The sequence below is a fragment of the Bos indicus x Bos taurus genome, chromosome 13, assembly GCF_003369695.1.
Source record: "Bos indicus x Bos taurus breed Angus x Brahman F1 hybrid chromosome 13, Bos_hybrid_MaternalHap_v2.0, whole genome shotgun sequence".
NCBI lineage: Eukaryota > Metazoa > Chordata > Mammalia > Artiodactyla > Bovidae > Bos > Bos indicus x Bos taurus.
Window position 1 is genome coordinate 46,355,460 of NC_040088.1, and position 12,313 is coordinate 46,367,772.

At 40.2% G+C, this 12,313-nt stretch overlaps 1 pseudogene; it reads right to left on the bottom strand.

Moving 5' to 3' along the window:
* Positions 1–8,911: 8,911 nt before the first annotated feature.
* Positions 8,912–10,368, bottom strand: LOC113902728 (annotated as a pseudogene).
* Between the last annotated feature and the right edge of the window lie 1,945 nt (positions 10,369–12,313).

Genomic DNA, 12,313 nt, shown 5'->3' on the forward strand with positions numbered 1-12,313 from the left:
CCATCCACCTCCTCAGAATACCATCCCCCTTTTCTTTGGATAGTGGCGGCCCATCACACAACGCAGTTTGAATGGGACTGTCACACCGTCGGCTCCAGAGCTGACCTGGTTCTCTTAAACCAGTGCCACTTGCCCCCTCCCCCCAGGACATGGTTCAGGGATGGGTGACAGACCCGGATCAGGCCACTTAGTTACAGCATGTTTGCTAAGCCTCCCTCGGGAACTGCAGAAGGTGACACTTCGTTGGAGATAACGTGGTGTGATAACTCTGAACTTTTTGTAGCCAGTTTTTCTGATTTAAAGGAGCCAGCTTGAGGGCTGTACTAAGAAAAGGAAAGGGAGTCGGAGTTGGAGCTTTGATGAAGTCTGGAGCGTCTGGATCAAACTGCACCTGAAGTTAGCGTTACTTCTGGACTTCTCACTCACGTGAGCCAATAAATTCTCTTTTTGTTTAAGCCAGTTTGAGTTGGATTTTTTTTTCTTGTAATCAAAGCTTTGCTGTGGTGTATGTGGTCTTTGTGGGGACTCTTCCTACATGGAGTTCAGTGTGTTGATCACTATCACTTGAAAAGCCATTATTCTTAAATAACTTGATATTTTAGTGGGGTTACTTTCATATATTTTTTTGTGGGTATATACAAGTATCTATTTAAGGCAAAGAAGAAGAGGGTGGCAGAGGATGAGATGATTAGAGAGCATGACCGACTCAATGGACATGAACTTGAACAAACTCCGGGAGATAGTGGAGGACAGGAAAGCCTGGCTTGCTGCAGTCCGTGGGATCACAAAGAGTTGGACACGACTCAGCAACTGAACAACAGCAATATAATTTTGAGGGCTTGCTTCATAGGGTCTCGTGGTTTTTTTTTTTTTTTTTGGTTTAATTTCCTCTGTCATCCTAACACTCACTGTCCCCCTTTCCTCCCTGAGATAATCATTGTTACAATCTGGCATGTGTATCCTTTCTGCTATATATATGCATTATTTTACTCTTGCTATTTTACAAAAATGAGATTATCTGTATATTCTTCTCTGCATATTGGTGTTCTTACCTAACAGTAGATTCTGAAAATCCCTTCAAGCCAATTTGGATGCATCTAGCATCTATTTCCGGAGAAGGCAATGGCACCCCACTCCAGTACTCTTGCCTGGAAAATCCCATGGACGGAGGAGCCAGGTAGGCTGCAATCCATGGGGTCGCTAAGAGTCGGACACAACTGAGAGACTTCACTTTCACTTTTCACTTTCATGCATTGGAGAAGGAAATGGCAACCCACTCCAGTGTTCTTGCCTGGAGAATCCCAGGAATGGTGGAGCCTGGTGGCCTGCCATCTATGGGGTTGCACAGTCAGACACAACTGAAGCGACTTAGCAGCAGCAGCATCTATTTTGGCTCCCCAGGTAGCACTAGTGGTAAAGAATCTGCCAATGCAGGAGACACAGATTCATGGTTTGATCCCTGGGTTGGGAAGATACTCTGGAGGAGTGCATGACAATCCACTCCAATATTGTTGCCTAAGAAATTCCATGGACAGAGGAGCCTGGTGGACTACAGTCCATGGGGCTGCAAAGAGACACAATTGAGCATACACGGCATCTGTTTCAATGATTTCACAATATTAATATTCGATGCTGTGGCTTATCACAGTTTACTTAACCATTCCTCTAGTATTGGGCATTTATGGTGTTTCCATTTTTGCCTTTGCAGATGGTGCTGCAATAAATAGCCCTGTATGTATATACCTTTTTGTTTCTGTGGGATCCAACTTCAAAGAGTTGGATCCATCGGCCAAAGAAAATTTATTTTTTCATTTTGATGTGTCTTGTAAATTGCTTTCAAAAATCTGTAACAATTTACATTTCTATTAGCAGTATGTAAAGATACCTCCACCTGCATTCACCATCAGGAGCAGGAGGTGTCCTCAAGTTTTAAATTTTGCCACTTCGGTATTTCTAAGATATTCGCTTACGTTAGTTTGCATTTTCTGTAGAGCATTTTTTCATGTTTGTAGGCTATTTGGAGTTGCTCTTTTTTGGAATGATTATTCATATCCTTTGCCAATTTTTCTATTCAGTTTTTTTTTTTCTGATTTTATGATGTTATATGAGCTCTTTATATAGTACAGATGGGATTCTCCAGGCAAGAATACTGGAGTGGGTTACCGTTTCCTTCTCCAGGGGATCTTCCCACCCAGGGATTGAACCCTGGTCTCCCACATTGGAGGCAGACGCTTTAACCTCTGAGCCACAGGGAAGCCCTAGTACAGATACTAACCCATATGTTTAAGTTTTGAGCATTTGTTTCTACCCCAGTGTTTGCTTTTCAGTTTGTTTATGCTGTGTTTTTTCTTACAACTTTTAAAAATATTTTATTATACCTGGTGGCTCAGACGGTCTGCGTACAATGCCTACCATGTGGGAGACCCGGGTTCAATCCCTGGGTCAGGAAGATCTCCTGGAGAAGGAAATGGCAACGCACTCCAATATTCTTGCCTGGAAAATCCCATGGATGGTGGAACCTGGTAGGGTACAGTCCATGGGGTCGCAAAGAGTTGGACACGACTGAGCGACTTCACTTTCACTTTCGGGTTCCTCAGCTCTTAGACTGTACATGCAAATCTCCTTAACCTCTTCTGAGACTGTTGTTTTAGTTTTTTCTTTTTAAACCCTTAATAACTTAGAGTTCACTTTTGCTTATGACACAAGGTAGGGAACCATCTTCTTTCTCATATGGGAGCCAGCACTTCCCCACTGAGCTGAAATAATCATTTTGCCCTTGATAAAATTCCTGTAAGTAGTGGAGTCTACTCTGGCTTTCTATTTTTATTTTAGTGTCTCTTCACCATGGAAAGTTATGGATTTTAGTGTGTCTAGATTTCTTTAATCCTGTGTGTTTGATTTATGCTTTAAAAGCATTCTAAGAAGGGCTTTGCAGGTTTCATCAGACAACTCCAGAGGCCCGACAAAACCAAGGTTTTCATGGTAGTGGCTCTATAATATGTTCATGACTGATAAGGCAAGTTCTTTCCCATTCTTTTTCAATTTGTTTTTTTACATATGATCCTTCATTTTATTATCCTTTGCCCATTTTTCCTTTTCGTGGTCTCTTTTTTTTAACAGAGGAGTTCTTTATAAAATGTGATATGAGTACTAGTCTTTTGTCACTGATATATATTGCTGGTCTCAAAATAGCAGTTTGTCTTTTGAATTTGTTTGAAAAGTGCAAAGTTAAAAAAAATTTTCAGTAAAAATTTAATTATAAAAACTAGAATGCTTATTGAAATCACTTGATAAATATTTCTGTGTTAATTGTGAGAAAACTGATAATCTAATGGTAAGACTTGCCATTAGGAAACAAGATATCTTTCTATTCAGAGTTTATGCTCTTTTTATATTTATACTTTTGTTTACATAGGTTCTGAACCTTCTTTTTAAAAACTATTCCTAAAAACTTTTTTTTAGTGTGAGTAGATTTGGTCTTCTAATTTTGGAATCTATGTAGTTGATGCTAATAAGGAAAAGCTATTCTATCCAGCTGACTAATCAATGGTACTTTGTTTTAAAATAAGATTTCTTTCGTTTTCTAGGTAAAAGGGAGAAAATATAATTGTAATTTTGTCATCGTTCAGTCGCTAAGCCATGTCTGACTCTTTCCAACCCCATGGACTGCAGCACACCAGGCTTCCCTGCCCTCCACTATCTCCTGGAGTTTGCTCAAGTTTATGTCCATTGAGTTGGTGATGCTCTCTATCTCACCTCTGCCATTCTCTTCTCCTTTTGCCTTCAAAATTGCCTTAAAATTGTAATTTTAATACACATAAATGTTTATTTAGAGGAAATTAACAGCCATCTGTTTCATTTCTTTTTTTTTGTTTGTTTCATTTCTAATACCATTTTGAATTTGTTTTCTGACAAAGTGGAGGAAACCTCCCGTTTCACAACCGCTGCTAAGGTCTGCAACCTTCCATTCAGTTCCTCGGTAAGCCCTCCCAGGCCAGGGCTCTTAAGCAGGCCAAGCTCTCAGGGCCACCATTTTCTGCTTTTTACATATGCAATCATAGACTGGGCTGTCATTTCTATTGATGCTAGCTTCATGTCTTGCAAGATTGATAAACTTGAGGATTCTTTTTCTACATGCTGGAATACTTAATTTTAAAAATGGGTATTGCCTATTTTTTTAAATTATTTTAATTGGAGGCTAATTACTTTACAGTATTGTAGTGGTTTTTGTCATACATCAACATGAATCAGCCATGGGTGTACATGTGTTCCCCATCCTGAACCCCCCTCCCACCTCCCTCCCCATCCCATCCCTCTGGGTCATCCCAGTGCACCAGCCCTGAGCACCCTGTCTCATGCATCGAACCTGGACTAGCAATCTGTTTCACATATGATAATATACATGTTTCAATGCTATTCTCTCAAATCATCCCACCCTTGCCTTCTCCCACAGAGTCCAAAAGACTGTTGTATACATCTGTGTCTCTTTTGCTGTCTCGCATATAGGGTCGTTGTTATTGTACGTTTCCTAGACTTGGGTCTCAGTTTGTTCAAATTGAAAATGAGATAATAATAGTCTCAACACTTTCTAGGGTTGTTCTGAGCACTAAATGAATTAAGACAGTATAAAGCTCGACAGTACACTTCAGTACGTTCGTGAAGGTGAAAGTCGCTCAGTCGTGTCTGACTCTTTGCGACCTGATACAGTCCATGGAATTCTCCAGGCCAGAATATTGGAGTGGGTAGCCTTTTCCTTCTCCAGGGGATCGTTCCAACCCAGGGATCGAACCCAGGTCTCTCACATTGCAGGCAGATTCTTTACCAGCTGAGCAACAGTACGTTTAGCTGTTATTAATAATAGCATGGTTGGTCATGGACAGGGAAGCCTGGTGTGCTACAGTCCTTGGGATCACAGAGTAAGACACAACTGAGTGACTGAACTGAATGATAACATATCGTGGTTATTGGTCTCAGTTTTTCTATTCCTAAGTCCGTTTTTATACTTAATGTAGAGGAAACAAAGTTGTTTGGTTTTATTTTTCCTTTGGAGGTTTAAAATTTTTCTGGAACAAAAGTGGATATACTCATTTGAAAATTAGTTTTGTAAAAGATTATAGTTTCTCATTCCACACATGTATATGTATATTTTCCTTTTTTCTTCAGCAAGTGCTTTTTCTCTCTGGTCTTTTTAACAAGCAGAAAGGTAGTGTAGAACAGTGAACTGAAAGTGAATGATAGAGTGATTTCCAAGGAGAGCCATTAAGTGCAAATGAGGTATCTGTTGAAAATGCTGCCAGGTTCCTTGCATTGTGAAGTCCCGGATGTTGTCAGCCAGCCTCACATCAGGCTCTAAGGCATCTCGTGTGTCCCAGCCTCTGAAGTTCAGACCTGCCACCACATCAGGAAGTGGTCCAGACTCCTGGCCATGAGGCAGTTGTCCTTTTGAGATTCATGTATCTTCAGCCATATTTTCTTCACTAGGAATTTTAAGCTACTTAAATATTCCTGTGTGTCACACTCATACCACCTCTTTTTTTAAGTCAGAAAACACAAGCAACATCTAAGTTTTCTCTAAAACAACACTACTAAATCTTGCAGTGCTGGGTAGAGACGATAACCATGTACATTAATAAACATGCCTGTAACCAGTCCATTCTGAAGATCAGCCCTGGGATTTCTTTGGAAGGAATGATGCTAAAGCTGAAACTCCAGTACTTTGGCCACCTCATACAAAGAGTTGACTCACTGGAAAAGACTCTGATGCTGGGTGGGATTGGGGGCAGGAGGAGAAGGGGACGACAGAGGATGAGATGGCTAGATGGCATCACTGACTCGATGGATATGAGTCTCAGTGAACTCCGGGAATTGGTGTTGGACAGGGAGGCCTGGCGTGCTGCGATTCATGGGGCCACAAAGAGTCGGACATGACTGATCTGATCTGATCTGATCTGAACATGTACCTCTTGCACAGTTCACTGTTCATTAATAGAAGTACAAATAAACGATTCTTACAGAATGACTTCAGAGTTGTAATACCAAGGGAACTACCAAGCATGAACCTGCTAAGAAAATGTCAAGATTCACTTACATTCTTTTTTGACCTTAAGGTGTTTATCTCACCACGGATATACCATCAAGTTGTTCAAATTACTTAGTTCATTTGTTCCTGCTTATATTCAGTTTTGGCTGTGGTAAAGAATCTGCTTGCCAAGCAGGAGACGCAGTTTCGATCCCTGGGTGGGGAAGATCCCCTTAAGAAGGAAATGGCAATTCACTGCAGTATCCTTGCCTGGGAAATCCTATTTACAGAGAAGCCTGGCAGTCTACAGTCCCTGGGGTCACAAACAGTTGGACATGACTTAGCGACTAAGAGCAGCAACATAGTTGCAAGAATCTTCCTGCCAGTTCAGGAAAAGGAGACCTGGGTTCAATCCCAGGGTCAGAAAGATCCCCTGGAATAGGAAATGGCAATCCACTCCAATATTCTTGCCAGGGAAATCCACTGGACAGAAGAGCCTGGTGGGCTATGGTTCATGGGGCTGCAAAAGAGTCAGACACCACTGAGCATGCATGTGTTATCCACACTATAGTTGCTGTACAATTTTTACATACATTACAGTTGTCTTGAGAGTCCCTTGGACAGGAAGGTGATCAAACCAGTCAATCCTAGAAGGAAAGCAACCCTGGATATTCATTGGAAGGACTGATACTGAAGTTCCAATACTTTGGCCACCTAATAAAAAGAGCCGACTCATTGGAAAAGACGTTGATGCTGGGAAAGATCGAAGGCCGAAGGAGAAGGGGACAACAGGATGAAACGGTTGGAGGCATCACTGACTCAATGGACATGAGTTTGAGCAAGCTCTGGGAGATAGTGAAGGACAGTGAAGCCTGGCATCTTGCAGTTCATGGGGTTGCAAAGAGTTGGACACAACTTAGTGACTGAACAACAACACAGTTATACAATACAATCACAATTTTAAAAAGTTTTACTGCACTCACAGTTATTATTAAATAATGGCCATATTCCCTGTATTGTCAAGTACATTTTGTGCGTGCATTCTCAGTCACTCAGTCGTATAGCATGCATTTTGTAATCCCCTGCCACTGTACTGCTCCTCTCCCCTTTTCTTGCCCCAAGGGTAACCACCAGTTTCTTCGTGTATCTGTGAGTCTGCTTCTTTTTTGTTATATTCACTAGTTGTATGATTAAATTCCACACATAAGTGAACAGTCATTGTTAACTAGTGGGGTCAATAGGAAATTGATTGGGGGAAAATGGTAGAATCGAAAAATGAGTGTTCCCCTTAGGCCAAATATTTCAGAATCAATATATTAAAGCTAGTGAGCTGGAAAGACAGGCAATAGTGGAGAGATGCTTGATAATGAGATTCTGGGAGTAAATCATGATTATAAACGTGTGATTCCTGACATGGGTAAAATTTGGAAGTGAAGGGACCAAACTGGTCCTGGATGTTTTTTCAATCAATAGATAGGCAATTAAATAAGTTCTCAATTCTGTCCTGTTCAGCAAATGTATCCTGTGCCGAACCACGATTTGTAGTGTGTTTATAAAGCAAGCTTTCCCCCCTCCGTCACTACTTTTTTTTTTTTTAACAACTTATCTTGGCAGTCATTTTATCCAATTAGAAAATAAAGTTCTTTGAAATTCTGACAGGAGCCTCATTACATTTGTGTATTAATTTATAAGCTGACATTTTAAGAAATCTTCTCATCCAGAAACATGGCATATCTTTCCATTTCTTGAGTTCTTATTTTATGTCTTCCAATAAAATTTCAGAATCTTCTTGATACACACCCCCTATAATGTATTCCTGGGCTTCCCTGGTGGCTCAGACAGTAAAGAATCCACCTGCAATACAGGAGACCCCAGTTCAATTCCTGGGTTGTGAAGATCCCCTGGAGGAGGGCAGGGCAACCCCTCCAGTATTCTTGCCTGGAGAATCCCATAGACAGAGAAGCCTGGCAGGCTATAGTCCATGAGATTGCAAAGAGTCAGACATGACTGAGCAACTAAGCTCAGCGCAGCATAATGTAGTCCTAGGCATTTTATTGTTACTCTCACTGTGTTTTTTATTTTTCTCTGTAATTTAGCTTATATGTTTCTTATAATCCTACTGAAATTTGTTAATACTAATCTCTTTAGTGTTTTTTACTTTCTGGGTTCATAATATTCTTTTTTTTTTTTTTAGGTTTATTTATTAATTTTTGGCTGCGCTGGGTCTTCATCGCTGTGTTTGGGCTTTCTCTAGCTGTGGCGAGCAAGGGCTACTTTCTGTTTCCATGTGCGGGCTTCTCATTTCAGTGGCTTCTCTTTTTGTGGAGCCTGCACTCTAGGGCATGTGGGCTCAGCAGTTGTGGCTCACTGGCTTAGTGGCCCTGTGGCATGTGGGATCTTCCTGGATGAGGGACCAAACCTGTGTCCCCTGCATTGGCAGGCAAATTCTTTACCACTGGGCCACCAGGGAAGTGCAGGTGTGACAATTTTTATTTTACAGAAAAGGAAATAGAAAAATTAAGTAACTTTTTCAAGGTCACACAGCCAATAGAGTTGAAATTCTGATTCATTAAAAAAAATGTTTCATGGATATCAGAGGTTTAATATATATCATTATAGAGAATAAAGTTTTATACATTGTTATTTTGTGTATTTGAGCCATCAAATTCTGAAAGAGTTGTATTAATGGGTATTAGCATGATAGATGATTTTATCAAGTTCCTATAGAGCTGTAAGATTTAGCTTTATGTTATTTAGTCCATAAAGAAACAGAACATATATATTCTTTATGATTGTATCTTTTATCATTACATAAACTCCCTCTTGTTAAATCTATTTGCATTTTTAATTTTGTTTAATAATATAACAACCATGTATTTTGTTTTTATTTCATTAATTTTTTCATCTTTATAAGAGAATATGGATAATGTAGATATGTTATTAAGAATAATATGATGAACACCCATTGAGGTCCTGCTGTGAATGTGTCTGTATAAAATTTATTTTGGGAAATTTATTCAATTTCTATACAAATCAGACTTGGTAATAAAATTAAAAATAGACTTTTACCTTTAGATTTTCTCTTCCAACTTTGGAAAAATTTGAAGAATGTTCAAAATACAGGAATCCAGATTTGTTCTCAAATCATGTTAATATCTAAGTGGGAGCTCAAAACAGTTATAATAGGGCTGAAGTAGGGTCAAAAGTAGGTGAACAAAGTTATAAAAGTCTTAGTTTTTACACAGATTTGATGGAGAAGAGGTCCTTATTGAAGCATTCAAAGAAGATATGGAAATACCAAAACTCACTTAGTTTCTAAGAATTAAGATGCAGCTATTGGGAACCCCATTTCAAGCTCCAGTGATGAATATAATTTGTATAAATTGCATCTTAGATGCATCAATTAACTAGATGGGGGAATGCTTTCACAATCCATATTTATATCAAATCATCATGATATGCACTTTAAATATCCTACAGTATTTATTATGCTTCCAGTAAAGCTGGATACAAGGAGCTTTTCTTTTTTTCAAGAATGAGTCTTGACTTACAAGGCATAAGCATTAGGTTAGTATTTGAAAATAGAGATCGAAGTAAATTCAGTAGTTTCTCAAAGTTCATCCTCTTTGAATTTTTTTTTCCTAGAAAGTTGTTTATTCTCATTCCACTATCAACCAGCCGGCAGCCTCCTGTTGGGACTTCCAGAGCCCTAACAAGGGCCCGAGGGGCAGCCCCATTCTGAAGAAAAGTCACTCAGCCATACACAGAGCAAGTCCAGGCGGGCAGCCAGTGCCCCCTGCTGGCCAGTGGGGGTTGCTGCAGCTGCCCATGCTGGTCCTCTCTTCCAGGTGGCTTGGGGCTAGGGTCACTTATACTGCAGGAGGGAGAAGAAGGGCACAGCCCCCCCAGCTTCTCCCTGCCCTTCATTGAGCTCAGCTCCACCAGGCTTACACACTTCAGCAACCTCAGCCCGCAAGTGGCCCTGCAGCTCACAGGCGGCGTGCATGTTTCCACCAGTGGCGAGCAGAACAGTCCACAACCACCACCTTCAGCTGGTCCCAGGGCATGTCTCTGGATTTCCAGTTCAGCCTTCCAGTATTCCAGCGCATATGATGCATGCACGGTGGTGGGCGGCAGCTTCCCTTGCTTTCGGATGAGAACGTAGTCCGAGCCCAGCTCCTGGGCCAGGGACAGACCAAACAAGGAAATCGCGGGAGTCTAGGCCCGGCGGTGTAGTCGATCCTGCCACTGTGGGTCTTTTTCAGGTGATTCACCAGGAGGCTGATGGAGGCTCGGAAAGAGTTGGGGTCCTTCAGGACTGGCGAGATGTCCCTGAACAAGACCCACCTTTGTCACTTCCGCACGTGTCATGGGCACGAGGGGCCGGCTCCTGTTTTAATTTTAACTTAAGAGAAAACTTACCTAGTTTTGTGGATAGATTTCTGTCCATATGACATCAGGTGCTTTGAAAAAACTTAGAAATGCAGCCAAGATACAGGTGCTAGTGGGAAAAAAAGTGATGATTGTCACTGTGTAAACACCAACGTTAATTTTTGCATTGACACGGAAGTGTTTTAAATTGCCTATGATCTAGAACGAGATAGACAAGTTCCCTATTTTCCTGGAATTTATATTCTAGTAGGATGAGACAGGCAATTAAAAGATTAGATTTTGAGGTCACTTTTTGCCTGGATCAAAATTCACACTACAGAATACTATTCTCCCCTGAAAAAGAAAAAGGCATGCAGCTTTGCTTTGCTATAAGATATGAAAATTTCTTGCAAGTGAATTTATTGAGCTTGCCCATTTCTATTGCTGGGATCACAGGGCTTGACATAAGACATGAAATTGGAAAGACAATACATAAGACAAGAAGGAAAGATTTTTGATTTTTCAGTCAGGTTGTTTCAGGAAAGGTGGACATGAGGCCATAACATCACTTTCAACTTTACTATTCTCTGCTGCTCCTGCTGCTAAGTCGCTAAACTTTGCAATCTCACTGTTAGATTTGTAGAGTGTGTGTTCAGGGAAGAATTGTAACACATAACATCAGACTGTTCTCCCCACAGTCATGCTTGGGAAAAAAGAGTTTAACATCTTAATCCAAGTAAAAACTTACAGTGAATTTCTATATTTTATTCCTTTACTATGCATGTGCTATATAATACCACAGTCATCAAAAATTAAATCAGTTATTTTTAATTATATGTCAAGAATAGTGGGTGTTTTCTATAGAAAATGTTTGTGGCTCTTTAGGGAAAAAAAAAAAGTCCCGAAAAAGAGAAGTCAGGATATATTAATAAATGTGTGAGTGCAGAATCAGTGCTTCTAAATGAGATCTTTCAGTTTACCATGAGGGGGCAGCAGCGCTTCAGTTATCTGAGATTTCCGGCAGTGACGGTCACAATCAAAGCCGTGACACTGTCCAATATTTTTGAGAATTTTTACAGCCTGTGGGGTTGTTTTTGTTGCCTTTGTTTTGTTTTGTTTTGTCTTGCCATCTTCCTCCTCCCTCTCTCCTGCCTTCTCTCTCTTTCTCGCTCTCACTATCTCTTGTTTTTGTTTTCTTTTTCCTTTCTGGCAAAGTTCAGGCACAGATCACCTTTTTATTAGACCTGAGGCTTTCTGTTCTGAAATGACCTACTTATACCAAAGTCAACGGATAGACTTTATAACAGTCCTTACGGTTGTCTTGGCTGGAGGTGGAGAAAATGGAAGCATAATTGACTAGCGTTTTGGAAGAGGACTGCTTCCTTCCTCTCGTGTGCCTTTATATCTTTTTAAAGAGAAGTTTTGGGGGATTGAATAGAGACTTTCCAGATAAGATGAGGATGCCACAAATATTCTGTGAAACTGCATTCATTTAAGGCTTTAAAATTATTGACTTTTTTTATTTTAAATCATTTTAGAGCTCAGAGAGGAGATTATATTAGGCTTCAAAAAGTGGGGACCGAGAACTTTTCTGGAAACACTCAGTTAAAGGATTTAAAATTGCACTTCATTTTCCACCAAACTTTTAAAACTAAATTGTTCGATGATTTTGACTCCAGTATACTGAATGCACTTAATTCTCATAGGCTATTTTTCTACAAATGTTTTGAATTATAAGACAATTCTGTCATTGTATTCTTCATCAGAATCTGGCAGGACCTCTCTTTCTCTGCTTACTTTGCTTAAATGGCACTGTTTCTGGACTGAGTAATGGCAGACATGCTTGGTATAAATATATGTTTATAATGTTAGTCATTTTTAGAAGGTTCAGAAGTCTTTTTTCAGTTAATGTTCTTGATCACC